The sequence below is a fragment of the Hemicordylus capensis genome, chromosome 6 (assembly GCF_027244095.1).
Source record: "Hemicordylus capensis ecotype Gifberg chromosome 6, rHemCap1.1.pri, whole genome shotgun sequence".
Taxonomy (NCBI): Eukaryota; Metazoa; Chordata; class Lepidosauria; order Squamata; family Cordylidae; genus Hemicordylus; species Hemicordylus capensis.
In genome coordinates, this window is record NC_069662.1 from 113,057,615 (window position 1) to 113,073,127 (window position 15,513).

General features: G+C 39.5%; 1 protein-coding gene across 8 annotated transcripts in view; it reads left to right on the forward strand.

The window, feature by feature from the left end:
* Nucleotides 1-15,513, forward strand: part of TBC1D5 (TBC1 domain family member 5) — a 433,806-nt gene that overhangs the window by 23,865 nt on the left and 394,428 nt on the right. For 7 of the 8 annotated variants that reach the window (XM_053261522.1, XM_053261519.1, XM_053261520.1 and 4 more), the window contains exon 2: nt 6,083-6,148. The gene's annotated coding sequence lies outside the window, so the exon portion shown is untranslated. Of the gene's footprint in view, nt 1-6,082; nt 6,149-8,268; nt 8,449-15,513 lie in introns of all 8 variants that reach the window. The other variant, XM_053261516.1, reaches the window with a different exon arrangement.

Below are 15,513 nucleotides of genomic sequence, written 5' to 3' on the forward strand. Positions count from 1 at the left end.
ATGAGTGCTACCTAGTGTGATAAATCTGCTGCAGCTAGATGTGGGGGAGAGCTCCTAAAGTCCCAATCTATACTGGCCCCAACATTGGGACTGGATTATATTGCCCAGTGTCTATAGGATATTTGTTTCCTGTATTATTTCCAGTTTCTGCAAATTATTTATTTGGTGTGTATGTTCATAGCTAGTTTATACCAGCCAATTTCCACTTAATATTTTTGTATCCTGAATTCCTTCTCTTTCATCCCTGTTGCTGCCACTGTAGTTGACAGACCTGTACAATCTCACCTTTTAAAGTGGTGATGGCTGTATTTTGGCAGGGGAGAGACACGCAGCCCAGAACTCTTTCCTCTCCACTCTGTTGCAGGAAACCTAGCTGTTTGTGTGGCCTGCCTCCTTGTTCCATCTTAGCCAGCAAGTGCACGCTCTCTTCCTATTCCAAAGTTGCAGCAGTCAATGTGACCTTCCCACCTTCCAGCCCTCCTTCTACATCAAACTGCAGCTGTTCCTCTTGCATTCTGCTGCTCCATACAAAAAGGGAATTGGTCTAGTCCAGAAAGTGGAATTGCTGTGGAATAATAACTGGTTCAATTTCTAGGCACCATGGTGCTGTTACCTTGGATTTATCCTGCCCTGGTTAACCTAGATGTAAATATCACTGGATAAAATGAGACGTACTCCCAAGTAAGTGTGCAAAGGTCATATGACTGAAGCTCTAGTCTTTTAGCCACACACCAGCTAGATCTCAAGTTTGCATGCTCCAGCCGCTTAGCTATCATTCAGGCCAGTTCCAATGCACAGCCCTTTTGTCCCAAATTTCTCCTATTATCCCAACGCTTGTGCAGCCCGATACTTCCTCTGTTTCTCTCCAACTCTATTCCTTGTGCTTGCTTAATCCGTCCTGTGCTCTAGGACGATGACAAGGGGCTTCTATCTGATTGTGCCAGCATTTGGAAATCCCTAGAAGTTGTTTATGTGGAGATAGTTCTTCCACTCTGACAGCTAGAACCAACTTATTTCTTTCACTATGTGCCAGAAGAGGCAATTGTTTTATTGATGAATATGGAAAAAGTGAATAGTCCAGTGCTTTGTTCCATTCCTCTAATTTACGACACCAATAATAATGGATGATGGATGAGATATCCAAACATTAATAAATAATCTTAAAAGGTATACTAAATCAAAGAGGAAGAGACCAAGGGATAATTGTATATACCTAAATGCTTCAAGAAGGGTAAGCTGTTCTAGTGTCATTAATTCTACTATATGCAAGAAATAAACAAAAATCCATTTAAATTAGATATACTGCCAATAGGAGAAGAGTTGTAATGCGATTGACACCTTATCTTACATTTTTCAGAAATAAATCAAGTTTCTGGATCTAGATGCTATTTTTGAAAAAAGTTGGTCATGTCTTAGAATAGAATTGTTGCATCATTGTTCTTTATTCCGAAAAGTTCTCTCTTTATCTTAAAGGAAAATTATTTAAATTGGTGTAACCTTGTTGTGCAAAATGTTAAATTTACTGAAATCTGGTCATTTTATAAATTAAACTGAAATATAATGTCGAAGTAGTAACAGTTGGTAACGGAGAAACTATTGAAACAATCTGAATACTTCCCTCTAAAAAACAAAGTACAGATTCTGCAATTCTGAAATGATTTTTTCAAACAATAATTTGTTGCAATATCCATGTGTTACCACAGGCCATTTGTTACCATGGGACTTTTCTCATGTGTCTTCCTATTATTTCCTCTGTTTTACTGGTCCTGATGTTTTGTAGCAATCAAGGTCATTTCAGTTCAACGTAGTTTGTATAACATGCATTAAAATTTGTCTTTCATACTGTGATTGTAAACTTTTACTTATAGTTTGTAAATATTGGTGTACAGTTTCAGTTGCTTCTGCAGTGGGGAAATGACTTGACTAGCAAGCCAGAGGCTGCCGGTTTGAATCCCCGCTGGTATGTTCCCCAGACTATGGGAAACACCTATATTGGGCAGCAGCGACATAGGAAGATACTGAAAGGCATCATCTCATACTGCACGGGAGATGGCAATGGTAACCCCTCCTACCAAATAAAACCACAGGGCTCTGTGATCACCAGGAGTAGATACCTGCTCAACAGCACCCTTTACCTTTACCTTTACCTACTTTGTCCATTTTCAGTTGTCTGCTTTCCCTCTCTTTGTCCTAATCAAACTCTGCCAAATTGCTCAATTCCTCCCCCCCCCTCAAATTTATGTAAGAAAACTGAACTGCTCTGCGCTGAACACAGTTCAGTACTTCATTATATACTCCTTCTGGAATGTACCAGTAGAATTGTGGAATGTCTGTTAGGGGGTTGAATGTTTGAATGCTCCCCCATATCAAAAACTCCTCTTTGTGAAAATCTAGGATTGTAGAGAGAAGACTTCTATATTTGTCTTTTCCATGACATGCTAATTTCTAAGAACAAGGAATGATTGTGTGTAAGAGCATTTATTTATTTATTTAACAAATTTCTATACTGCCCAAAACTTATGTCTTAGGTATGCAGTTCCCTATCTCCAGTTTAACCAACCTCCAGTTTAACTTGGCAAAACCACTCTTTAATATCACTGGTGTTCCATGTGATATTTCTGAATGTGCAATTCAGTTCTTTTATTTAGAAGGGGGGGGCAGATATTTTAGGATCATCCTATCTCTTTGGCAGTATAACAGGTTGTTTGAGGCTTTTCTTTACTGCTAATTATAAATTCTAAGCATATATTTATTTGAAATATTTTATATCCATTCTTTAGTATGAACTTGTGGGGTTGGAATGTTGCTATTATTTATATACTTCTTTTCAACAAAAAAAATTCTCAAAGCAGTTTGCAAAGGGTGGGGGGGGAAGATGGTTACCTGTCCCCAAAGGGTTCACAGTCTAAAAATACACACAAAGACCATCAACAGTCACTAGAAGGATAGTTGCTCTCCCCCGCTGAATAGAAAAGATTCACCACATTGAAAGGTGCCCTTTTATCCAGTTAGCAGGGGCTGTTCAAACACTATATACAGTAAAACAGTTAAAAATACAAAGTAGGGAAGTACAATAAAGACAACAGACTGCAGAAACCACATGATATCACAATCCAATAAATTAAAATACCTAGGAATATAGCAAGGTCTTCACATGACACTGATTGGCTACAAGGTGCAGCACCAGATGGACCTCACTGAACGGATTGTTCCAGAGATGAGGTACAACAATTGAAAAGACTCTTTTCCTGGTTGCCACGTGCCTCACCTCAAAAAACAGGTCCACTTGGAGAAGAACCTGTTAAGGTCATTTAAAATTTTTTTATTATTATTTTCAGTTAGACATTCAGGAATTGGTCGTTCTAGTGTAAAGCTCTGGATTATGCTATATTTAATCTCTTACTGTTTTACTATTGTAATTCTAGCGCTAATTAAAATCAGTGTGTCATGGTCACATTTTGAAGTCTAGATCAGCGTATTTTCACCCAGTTATAAGGTGCTGTGTTGTACTTTCAACAGTTTATGGGGACTGCTCAAGGAAGGCCATTATGTATATTGCATCTTCTGCTAATCGTCTGATACCTTTCAGAAAGAGAATATTCAATTTCAACTGGAAGTATACTACCAGAAGAAATTATATTTAGGTTAGGGATTTTTTTATATTCAGAAAAGTTTTTCTTTTTGCCCCTGTTCCTAAAATACTTTGCATCCTGCAGTGCCATGGATGTAATAATATTAGCTCGCTAAGAAGGTGTGTTTTTCATGATTACTGTATTTAAAGTCAGATGGAGTATTCCTTTTAAAAAAACAACTAGAAATGAGACCATGAAAGTGTGACATTATCAGCGGAACTGCAGCATGTTTACTTCAATGTACTTTTTTGAATGACCATGCAACAGAACACATGCTACTTCCATTGTTGATTGTTCTTGTCAAGAAATGGCGATCTGTTGAAGGAGAGATATTTGTTCATTTTTATACCAACCTTTGTTCAAGGAGCTGAAGGCAGTTGTACATGGTATCTTCTCCTCCATTTCACCTTCAGAACAACCCCATGATGTAGGTTAATTTGAGAGATGGTGACAGGTCCAAGGTCATCCAGTGAAATCTGGCTGCATGGAAATTTGAAACCTGTCATTTTAGTATGACAGTCAAACTACTATACCACATTGTCTTCATTAGCCAACTAAGTATTAAAGTAAGTAAAGTGTGCCGTCAAGTCGATTTCGACTCCTGGCTCCCACAGAGCCCTGTGGTTTTCTTTGGTAGAATACAGGAGGGGTTTACCACTGCCTCCTCCCGTGCTGTATGAGTTGATGCCTTTCAGCATCTTCCTATATTGCTGCTGCCCGCTATAGGAGTTTCTCATAGTAACAGACTATTGAGGATTCAAACCAGCAACCTTCTGCTTATTAGTCAAGCATTTGCTCGCTGCACTGCTTAAGGTGGTGTAACTAAGTATTAGGGTATGCTAAAATGAACATGTATTTTATACTGAGATGGAACATTTAGTCCATCGAGGTTGATACAGTTTACATAGACTGACAGCAACTCTTCAGGTTTTTCAAATAGGAGTCCTTCCCAGGCCTGTTTGGAGATGCTGGAAACTGAACCAGGAACCTTTTGCATGCAAACTGTTGAGTTACAATCTCATACTACTACTACGATGACGAATATTTATATACCGCTCTTCAACCAACGTTCTCAAAGCAGTTTAAATAGAATAGGTCCCCTGTCCCCGAACAGCTCACAATCTAAAAATAAGCATAAAGCAGATATCAGCAACAGCCATTGGAGGAATGCTGTGCTGGGACTGGATAGGGCCAGTTGCTCTCCCCCTGCTAAATATAAGAGAATCTCCACTTTAAAAAACTTTTTAACCACAGTATTAAGAAATTCTGACTTCTGCTGAAAATGGAACAAAAAGTTGGAAAGGAAGTGGATGGAACACAGAGTTCCTAGCAATGCCTCTGGTTTGTGCAAACACAAATTAAAAGATGCAAAGTGTACTTGATTTTGTTTTATAAATTGTGAGCCACCCTTAGAAATGTGGGAGATAGTTGTTTGTAATAAATAATATAGGGCAGCATCCAGTTTAGTTGGTCATGAGTAAACATCGATAAATATGCTATATCAAACATTCAGACATTAGAAATGAATGACTACCACCCATTGCTTTTAGTGGGGCTTAGTCATGACTAACTTAGTTTAGATGCTGACAAAATTTAGTATATAATCTATATCTATCACAATCTCTTAACAACTTTCAACTAGATCTGTGGAAGAAATCCAGGTGCTTTAGAAATGGCTATGCACTTTGAAGTTGTACAAGTTTTCCTTGTGGGTTGGTTTTTGTTGGAAGGTTGGGCTAGATATACCCTCTATGGAGTTTGTGTATTATTTGTATCTTTTAATAACTACATTTCCAGGCATTTCTATAAACTAGATAACTCTTTTAGGATACAAGAAGAACCAGGTGTTATGGAAGGAAAGCAAAACCTGTAGGCCAAGTCCACCTATAATTGGCATAGACCACTCAATTACAGGGCAGCATCTTCCATATTCTGAGTGTTGGGGTAATGCTCTGGAATGTCATTCTAATGTATTAAAATAAATCACAATTAAGGCATAATTTATATTGTTCAGTGGTTGGCCCTGGTTGGTGCTACTGTTGAAGGATATGGACTGCATTGTTCTAATTTTACATAGAGACGGCAGAAGCTTGGTAACCTGTATGTTTCCAAGGACTATGAGCTTTCAACATTGAGGATAGGATTTAGAAGTCAGCCAAGCATTTTGTCCTTCTCACATTTTGTCTTCATATCTGAATGAGTGCCAGTTTGCACAGATTGTGTGTCAGTTTAAATACAACAAACAGGCATCAGTATGCTTGAAATCATTCCACCAAAGACTTCTAAAAACTTTAGGTAGTCGGCAAACAGTAATGGTTGTTTCACATTAAGTAGCTTTGTAGAATTATAAAACAGCTTTTCTTGTGCTTTCAAATAAAATGTTGTCATCCACTAATGAATGAGATACCATCTGTAATAATTAAGGTTACTCCACTTGTTTTTCCCTGCAGCAAAACTTCTGAAGGTTTGGAGAAGAAAGTAAGAAAACTACGAAGGAGGACTAAAGAAGTATTGTTGTAAGTACTGCACTGAAAAGAGAATGTGAATTAAGAATGTTATAAAAAGAGTGCCCATATATATTTGATGAAAAATTAGTTATGTGAAGGGATTGCGTAGAATGTAAGAGGCAAGCTATGTGGTAGTGGTCTTGTTAATTTTTGAATATTGCTCCATTCCTGTGGAAATTTAAAGGGTATCCTTTGCAGTGTGATCAGGAATTCACCAATATCTTGAAAATATTTCTTTTATATAACAAAGATTGATCTACTTTATATACATTTGTTTATTTAAAACTATCAGAATTTAGAAAATCATTATAGTTTTGTAGGGTTGTCATTTGTTTTAGTGACTTATTGTTTAGGTTATTTTGCAGAATTATTTATTTGCTGATTTATTTATGTATTTCATTATTTATTTATTTGATTATTTAGTAAATTATTTATCTGATGAATTATTAATACATCTTCATGACAAGCTTTAAATTATTTATAACTTAATTTTGATTTTATTGCTTTTCGACGCTGCATTGTTACTGACTAGTTTTTTTTTTTTTTTTGTCCCCTACTTGGTTCTTGAAAATTAAAGTATTAGCTTTGAGGCAAGTTTATATTCATTGCAAGGCCGATAGATTCCTCCCCCACCCCCGCATATGAAGTATTTTGCCTTGTAGGTACACATTTTACATAGCTGTTTGTAACTTGTGACTGTGTACTTACCTGTTCACACTTTTACTGATAATGTTCCATAAAGCTAAATGGTTAACCTGTAGAGAGAAAGTAAATTAAACAATCTTTTAAAATATGCACAAATCATGTACGTTTCTGTAGATATTCTTATTATTTTTATAGACAGTTGTTGCACTGGCATTCAGTAATTGAAGCTAGTTTTTCCTGAAGCTTTAAACTAGTTTCCTGAACTTATATCTGCTACTAAAAAAATTAATGGAAACTTTTCTAAATCTGATCAAAATGTTGTCGGCTCCCCTTTGCAATTGCCATTGTATATTGTAAAATACCTCACATATGCTAATCTATTCTACAGAGGATTCCAACTGTAGCATCATTCCACCAAAGGTTGACTGCAGTATCACTCCAAATGTAGACCTTTCCAACAGGGGTGTAGCAAGGTTAGAGTGAGCCTCAGACAAAAAGTGAAGATGGGCCCCTCCCAACACATCTTCCCACCTCAAGGTGGGAGAAGGAAAGCAAAGTGCAAGCTGTCAGTCAGGCCTCATCTCCCTCAGGGGCATTTTTCCTCACCTCCCTGTTTGATTATAGCTGTGCCCCTTTCTTCCATCACCCTTATTGCTTATTTCTAAAATGTTCATCTCCCTGCATTATAGTAATAATATAATAAATTCCTGACTTTCAGATACAATCAAACCTCTGACCTCTGTGTACAAAGGGTATGGTATAGAAACCTTTTGAGTACTTAGAAGTGACTGCTCAATGCCTCGAGCAGCTACTCCAGCCCTTAGGGGAAATATGCCTCCGGAGCACCCATTTCTGGTTTATCTCAACTATGCTAAGTACATAGATACACATCAGGCTGTAATGCAATACTGGCCAGCTCCTCATCTTTAATGATAGGGCATTCAGTTGTCATATGACATGCTTGCCCTCATACACAAGTTGCTATTCCTTGAACTGTCCAGAAGGGCCACCCAGTGGCAATCTTCTGCGTAGTAGGATAGATGTGCTACAAGGGTGTGCAGTCTTCTGTGGGAAGCTATATTGGGGTACATAAAGCAGTCAAAGAGTGGGATGGAAGAAAACATGTTGGCACAATAGGAGATAAACTTGGATGTAAAGGTAAAGTATGCCATCGAGTTGGTGTCAACTCCTGGTGACCACAGAGCCCTGTGGTTGTCTTTGGTAGAATATAGGAGGGGTTTACCATTGCCATCTCATGCACAGTATGAGATGATGCCTTTCAGCATCTTCATATATCACTGCAACCCGATATAGGGAAACATACCAGTGGAGATTTGAACTGGCAACCTCTGGCTTGCTAGTCCAGCCATTTCCCCACTGCACTAGTAGGTGGCTACTAAACTTGGATGTAGCAGAGATAAAATAAAGGAAGCAAAGAAAGACAACACTAAAGCTGAGTGTACTCAATCTGATCTTGGTCACAGGGGAGAGATCTTGGTCACAGATGATCTTGGTCACAGGGGAGAGAGATGACTGATGACATATAAGGTGTTTTGAATTGATTGGAGAATGGAAATTCAGCAAAGAGGTGGATGTACATATATTCCAAGACTTGGATCTAAAGGTGCCCTGCATGAGGTGATGGGTATTTCACATGAAAACAGGTACAATTTCCTGCCATTTTTACCAGTTTCCTCTGTCTGCTGTGACTCCCGCCACCACTGCTGCTGCCAGGGATTATGGGGAATATCTGAGTGCATGGGGAGGGATATATTGAAGAGGAGTGTGTGGCAAAGCCTCTTTGTGTGAGCTGAGTTTTACTTGTGCTTTGTGCTCCGAAGGATAAGTAAATAATTTTGCAGTCATCACATGTATATGGGTTTCTTGAGGAAGAAATAACAACAAAATTAATTGCCATTCATACCTTAAGCCTTTTTAAGACTCAGAGGACTGGGGCAGAATGTTCATTGGAGCCCCTTGCCCACTTTTCACTGACTGACATACTGCTCAGTGTGGAACATAATGTTTGAGCAGTTGTGTAAGAGCGCTGTTTCACAAATGCAAAAATGGCACACAACTCCATTTGCACAATTGTGTACTTGCACAACAGTGCTCTATATGCGTCGGTGCAAGTGTCATGGTCCACCCACCATGTGGGTAATTTTGTGCAATATGTCAGCTACTGCATCCTGTGTCAATGTAATAACCCAAAATACTGAAATAACTCTTCATTCTGGAGTTATATATTAACTGATTAGTTTTACTGCTTTGAAAAGTATCTGTCTGATCACTTCAAATACTGAACAATACTTTGAGTGGGGGCCCCCTATGTGGGGAGTCTGGAGCAATTGCCTGCCGCCCTCAGGCCCTGCTTAAGTATTAATAAGTAGTTTGGAGTTGCACACACAAGCAACATTAGCTGCAGCAGTAGTAAACTTTTGCAGTTAATTTTTAAATTGTAATACTTTTCAATTTAGTAAGTCTTATTTTCTTATCTTACTTTTCTTTGTAGGCAATGTGGCAATCTCTTTCATGTAATGAGTAATGATGAGGGCACAACTGTAGTTTTCCTTTAAATGTGCTGTGTGCAGAGCGTGGCCTTTATTCTGTGTTTAGCGTTTGGAATGAATTACTATAGAATTTAAAGTTTAACACGGCATGAGAAAGAATGTATTGTATATTTCAAGTTTGGATGTTGTTGAAATACAGTAGAAATAGCCTCTGTAGATAGGTTGCACTACAGAACCTAAATTATGCATGTGTATATCCAAATTTCTTATTTTGAAATATTGAATGTATGAATATTTAATTGGTATCTTGCTTTAGTATCTTCATATGCTTGCCTTAAAGGAAGCTGTTTCCTTTGATTTATATACATGGATAAAAACTTGTATACAGTATGTATCAATGGCTTTTCTCTCCTGCATTTGATGAACAGCTTTAGACAATGATAGCTTAAAAAAAATAGATTTAGGGAAGTTGGGTAAACCATGCTGTTGTGACACTTTTGTTGAACACCTTTGTTACATTTTACATCATTTGGCCTTCCAGTAGTCATTTTTAGAACACATACTTAAAAAGGTCAGATATGCTGCAGCATTTATGAGTTGTATTTTCTAATTTCTAAGTCAGAGTATATCCAGAGTAATACATATCTTCTGTTTGTAGCTTTTGATTTATTTAAACCTTAATCAGAAGCAGAAATTCTAATTTCTCTGTGCAATATTTTTTAAAAAATCATTGAAAAAGGCCAATAGGTTTTTGATACTAAATGCTGATAGTATGTTCTCTCACTACCGTGTCCTGTCATTAAGTGCTCCCTATGTATAATGATAGTTACACATGTATAATATAGAGCAGCTTACGTTTTGGCTCTGCTAATAGACACTTTATAATTATGACAAGTGAAAGCACAGCCAAAGGTCACATGAACACAAGAGACTTATTTTACACAGCTAATTTATGATACTAACTAGTTGGATCCTAAACTATATAGGTTTTAGGAAAGAAAATACTCGTTTCAGATACCCTCTTATTTCTTTAATGGTATGTGAACTTTGGATATTAGAATTTTTTAAAAATATGAATAATGAATGCTACAGTATTATTCAAGCAAATTTTAATTCCATTTTAAAAAACCCATCTGCATGCACAGGTTTACACCATTAGCATTGGCCCGGTAGGCACAAGCCCCCACTGTTTTCACCAGAAGCCCTGGACCTTTTGGCTCTTTGCCCCCCTTCCTACCCTTGAACTTGTTTGGTAGAAGCAGGAGACAGTAGGGAGGGGCATTCTCTGGAACATTTCAGGCATTCCCCATTACTGTCACATGAGACTGTCATGGAGCCTCTGTCCTTCTGTGTGATTGTAATGGAAAGGGGGGTATAGGGGAGAGATGGAGCAGAGCACCTCTCCTGCATTTGTTGTTTCTGTCCCTCTCCTTTATGTAACAACCCAGTTGCTGGGACTTGGTGAAGAGGAAGGGACAATGGAGAGGGTGGAAGAGAGGGTATCCCTTGTGGCAACCCAGATGCAGGGCACATTGGAGGGGGCAGCAGGCAGCCCTCACTCCCAGTGGCAACCCAGCTGTTGGGGACAGTGCAGAGGGTGGTGGGTGGCTCTTATTCCCAGTGGCAACCCAGCTATCAGGAAAGGTGGAGGGAGAGGCAGGTGCTCCCCCTCCTCCCACAGCAACCTAGCTGCTGGGCTTGGAAGGCCAGTGAGAGACCCATGCACAGCTGCAACCCAGCTGTGAAGCATGATGAAGGGGCAGAGGATGGCCCTCAAATCTAGCAACAACCCAGCAGTTGAGTATGGTGAAAGGTTGGAGGAGGGGATGGGGGCTGGCCTTCATGCCCAGTGGCAATGCTTATCCCCTTCCTCTATTATAAAGGGGATGGGGTAGCCCTCTATTTTAAACCAATGCAAAGAAATAAAAAAATTAAGGTTGAGGTATGGGATGCTAATGCACAGTAATCCCCTACCTCTCAAATTTCATGTTGTGGCAAGGCTGCTGTAAGAACTGATTGCAAAAGGGAGGGAAATCTGAAAATAAAGCAAGTGCTGTGGGCCGAACATGCCAGCTATAACAAGGATGTCCTGGTGATTAATGGCTTCAAAAATGGGGGAGTTTTGAATTCCTTTAGAGAGCATGAAAATGATAAAAATGGCGGTGTGGGCAGGGGGATACTGGTTGTGGCATGACATGAGCCAAGCCCTTTGGGCCTAGACCTTGGATCTTTTAAGTACCTTGCAATGCCTCTGGTTTGCGCAATGGAACTTATTTTTCTAAGCAGCATTGCATTGTGCACCCCCACTCCCCCGATTAAACACTCCTGAGTTTAGCTAGCATCTTGCAGTGCAGTATCAGGGATTGAGGGAATCAAGGTTGCTATTTGCAAAGAAAACAAAACCCCACAAGAAAACAACACCTCACTGACAAAACCCCACTGATGCATGTTTCTACAGTAAATAATCTTTCTTACAATTATACAGGAGAGCCTATCCAATTTATGCAATGCAATGCACCCATGAGGCGCTCTCTGCACCCAAAACTATTCATGTGGGAAGTGGAATGCAGAGAGGCTCAATGTCTTCAATATCATTCAGCCGATATTTGGAAAAAAGAACAGGTCAACTACTGGACAACAGTAGTTCCTTTAACATAATAATTATGTGTGTTCTTTCCTGTAGTTACTATGTAAACTATAATTTTATAAGCTGCTGTGCTTGACAGTTCAGGAACCTAAAGGATACTGTTTATCAACTGTGTTAAAAGATAAAACATCTGTGTGTTTTAATCTTTCATTTTATTCCTGATTGATAGGTATATGGTTCTTGGTTGTGATTTTTTGTTGCTGATGAATATGGCATATGAAAATGGCAAAATGGTGTGCTAGGTTCGGAGCCAGTGTTCCCTCTAACAGGGATTCCCAGATGTTATGGACTACAACTCATAATCCTCAAGCAAAAGCTATTGCAGCTTGGGATTCTGGGAGTTGTCGTCAACAACATCTGGGAATCCCTGTTAGAGAGAACATGGTTTGGAGCTGATTGTGGAGGTTGTTGTTGGAATTGCCCAGGCTTTTGGTGGAGGGTGATTTCAGTGTCCATATCAGGACTGGCTTGTCTGGTGCAACTGAGGAGTTCATAGTGGCCATTACAACTATAGGCCTATCCCCATTAGCCCTTGGTCCAATTCATGCTGCTGGTCACACATTAGATTTGGTCTTTTGCTCAGATCAGGGTGGTGTTCTGTGGTTGGTGTTTCCTATAGTTTCCCTAGGCTCATGGATGGACCACTTCCTGGTTAATGTTAGTCTCACAGTCATGACCCACCCCCTGTAGGGGTGGTGGACCTATTATAACAGTTTACCCAAGAAGGCTGCTGGATACAATAGGATTTCAAGAAGCCTCAGAGTGCTTTATAGTTGGTTCTACCGTTGATTCTGTGGATGCCCTGGTTGATACCTGGAATAGGAAATTCTCCAGGATAGTAGACATGATCACTCCAGGTGTCCTCTCCAACTGGCTTTGAAATTGGCCCCATGGCAGGGTATACGACTGGAGTGCAAGTGGAGGAAGATTCATCTCAAATTAGATGAGACACAGCATAGGGCCCATTTGAAAGCCTATGCTGTAGCAATATGTGCAGCAAATAAGCTATTTTATTCTGCCCGTATTGCATCTACAAGTTCACATTTAGCAGGACTATTCTGGGTTGTGAGGAGTCTAATTCAGGCCCCCTCTGTTTCAATGTACCCGGAAACAATGTCTTACTGTGACACTTTTAATTAGTTTTATGCAGATAAAATCTCTCATATGGGCTAACTTGGACGCCAGTGTTCCTGCAAGGTCAGTTATTTTTATTTATTTATTTATTGTTAAATTTATATACCGCTTTTCATTAAAGCAATCTCAAGGCGGTTTACAGCAAAAAAAATATTAACACAAGATTGTAAAAAAGACACAATTAAAATATTAAGTGGGGGAAAATATTAAACAAATCTGATTAAAAATTTTAAAACAAAAAGCATAAAAGCAATAAAGATGATAAGGAGCAGCAGCAGAGAATCAAATAAATGCCTGGGCAAAAAGCCAAGATTTTACCTTTTTTCTAGAAGCTGTGATGGAAACTGAGGAGCGAATAGCCATCAGGAGAGCATTCCAGAGTCTGGGGGCAGCAACAGAGAAGGCCCTGTCCTGCGTGCACGACAACTGAGCCTCCCTCATTGTTGGCACCCGGAACAGAGCACCCTCAGATGACCTTGTCAAGCGGGCAGCAACCCTTGGGAGCAGGCGGTCCCTCAGGTATCCCGGGCCCAAACCGTTATGGAGTGTCCAGCAATCCTTCTTGTAGGATTAGATTGGATTAGTTTCAATCTGTGACTCCTGAGGATGTGGACAAGCTTCTTGGAGCAGTATGACCTACCGCTTGTTCTTTGGGCCCTTGCCCAACATGACTGATTTCATCTTGCAGGGATGTTATTTAAGTTGGCTTAGATGATATCATTAATGCTTCACTGAGGGGGCAGGAGGCCTCCTTGTTTGAAGGAGGCAGTGGTTAGACCTCTTCATAATTATAGGCCAGTCTCCAAACTCCTGTGGTTGGGTAAGGTGATCGAGAGGGTGGTGGCTAACAAGCTTCAAGTGGTCTTGGATGAAACAGATTATCTAGATCCATTTCAAATTGGCTTTAGGGCAGTCTATGAGGTTGACACAGCCTTGTCAACCTGATTGATGACCTTTACCAGGGAATTGACAGAGGGAGTGTGACTCTTTTGGTTGTTTTGGATTTCTCAGTGGCTTTTAATACCATGGACCGTGGTACCCTTCTGGACCACCTGAAGGATTTGGGGATAGGAGGCACCGCTCCTATCTCTCAGGTAGAGTTCAGATGGTGGTGCTTGATGACAGTTGCTCTTTATATTTTGTACAGTTTCATTACAACTGTGACTCCAGTGCAAAGCAAATTGAAATCTCAGTGGTCCAGGAAGTAATTCACTCCTAAATGTCTTGTATCTGATTCCACCTGACATTCGCTGTCTCCAAGAAATTTTATTTCAGTATGCATCCTCTTTAGGTTGCTTCATTAGAGATGGGCACAACTGCATGGTCTTACCCCCAGTAAAGGTTTTTCTGGTATTTTCATATAGGTTTCAATCAATGTTCCCTCTAAGAGAGATGCCCAGATGTTGACTACAACTCACATAATCCCCAAGCAAAAGCCACTGCAGGTGGGGATTCTGGGAGTTGTAGTCAACAAAATCTGGGAATCCCTCTTAGAGGGAACAGTGATTTCAGTTTTCTCCACCATGAATATTCCACCCACTATGAAAGGTACAGGGACTCTTTGAGTTCTGGTGAGTTTTGGTGTCTCTGGAAGTTTGCCTTTCTGCTGCTGCTGCTATTCTTATTTCTAAAGCACCTTCCATAATTAGGCTCTGTAAAGAAAAGACATGGCTCATGTTCTCAATGAGAACATTTAGGGATACCAGAGAGAAGAGGAAAAGGTAGAGAAGGTGGATCAATCTGAATGTGGCAGAGTGAAATGTTGAGTTTTGAACAAGTGTTTCAATTTTAAACATGGTGAAAATCCCACTGTTGGGAATAGCAACAGAAAAAAGGATGTAGACAGGGAATCGAGTTTTTAATTTCTGGTTTGAAGATAAGATGGGTACAAGAGGGGTGAAGAGAGTGGTTTCTGAAAAGCAGATAAATGAGATGTTTATCTGGATTAATGTTATATTTCTGAATTATATACAAAGGTTACATAACTGAAAAGGCTCAGCAATTCAGCAAAATTGGTGGTTGAGAGATTATTTCAGAGAAAGAGAAGATTTTCAGTTAATTTTCAGTTAAATTTATGTCATGATATAAATCTTTAGTTAATCATGAGTTGTACACATGGCTTTCTGTAACATGAGCCTCTTGGATAGGCAGTGCCCAAAGGAGGAGGACCATCAATGTTTGCAGATGAGAAGCAGATGCTCATAAAGTCATGTACCTTTCTGACATTTGGTTTCTCATGCACTTCTTCCATAAGAATGTCCTCTCAGTAACCCTCCTTAACGCACAGTTGCAGCTACTTGTCAGTATGTTTACCTGTGTCTATGTCTGTTTCCATGAAGTTTAAACCCTAATAAATTCCATTTGGGAGCCCTAAGCTTAGACAAAGATTTTTCCGTAGGTATTCCAACAGAAGTCTGGGAATAAAAACACTTGAAGTC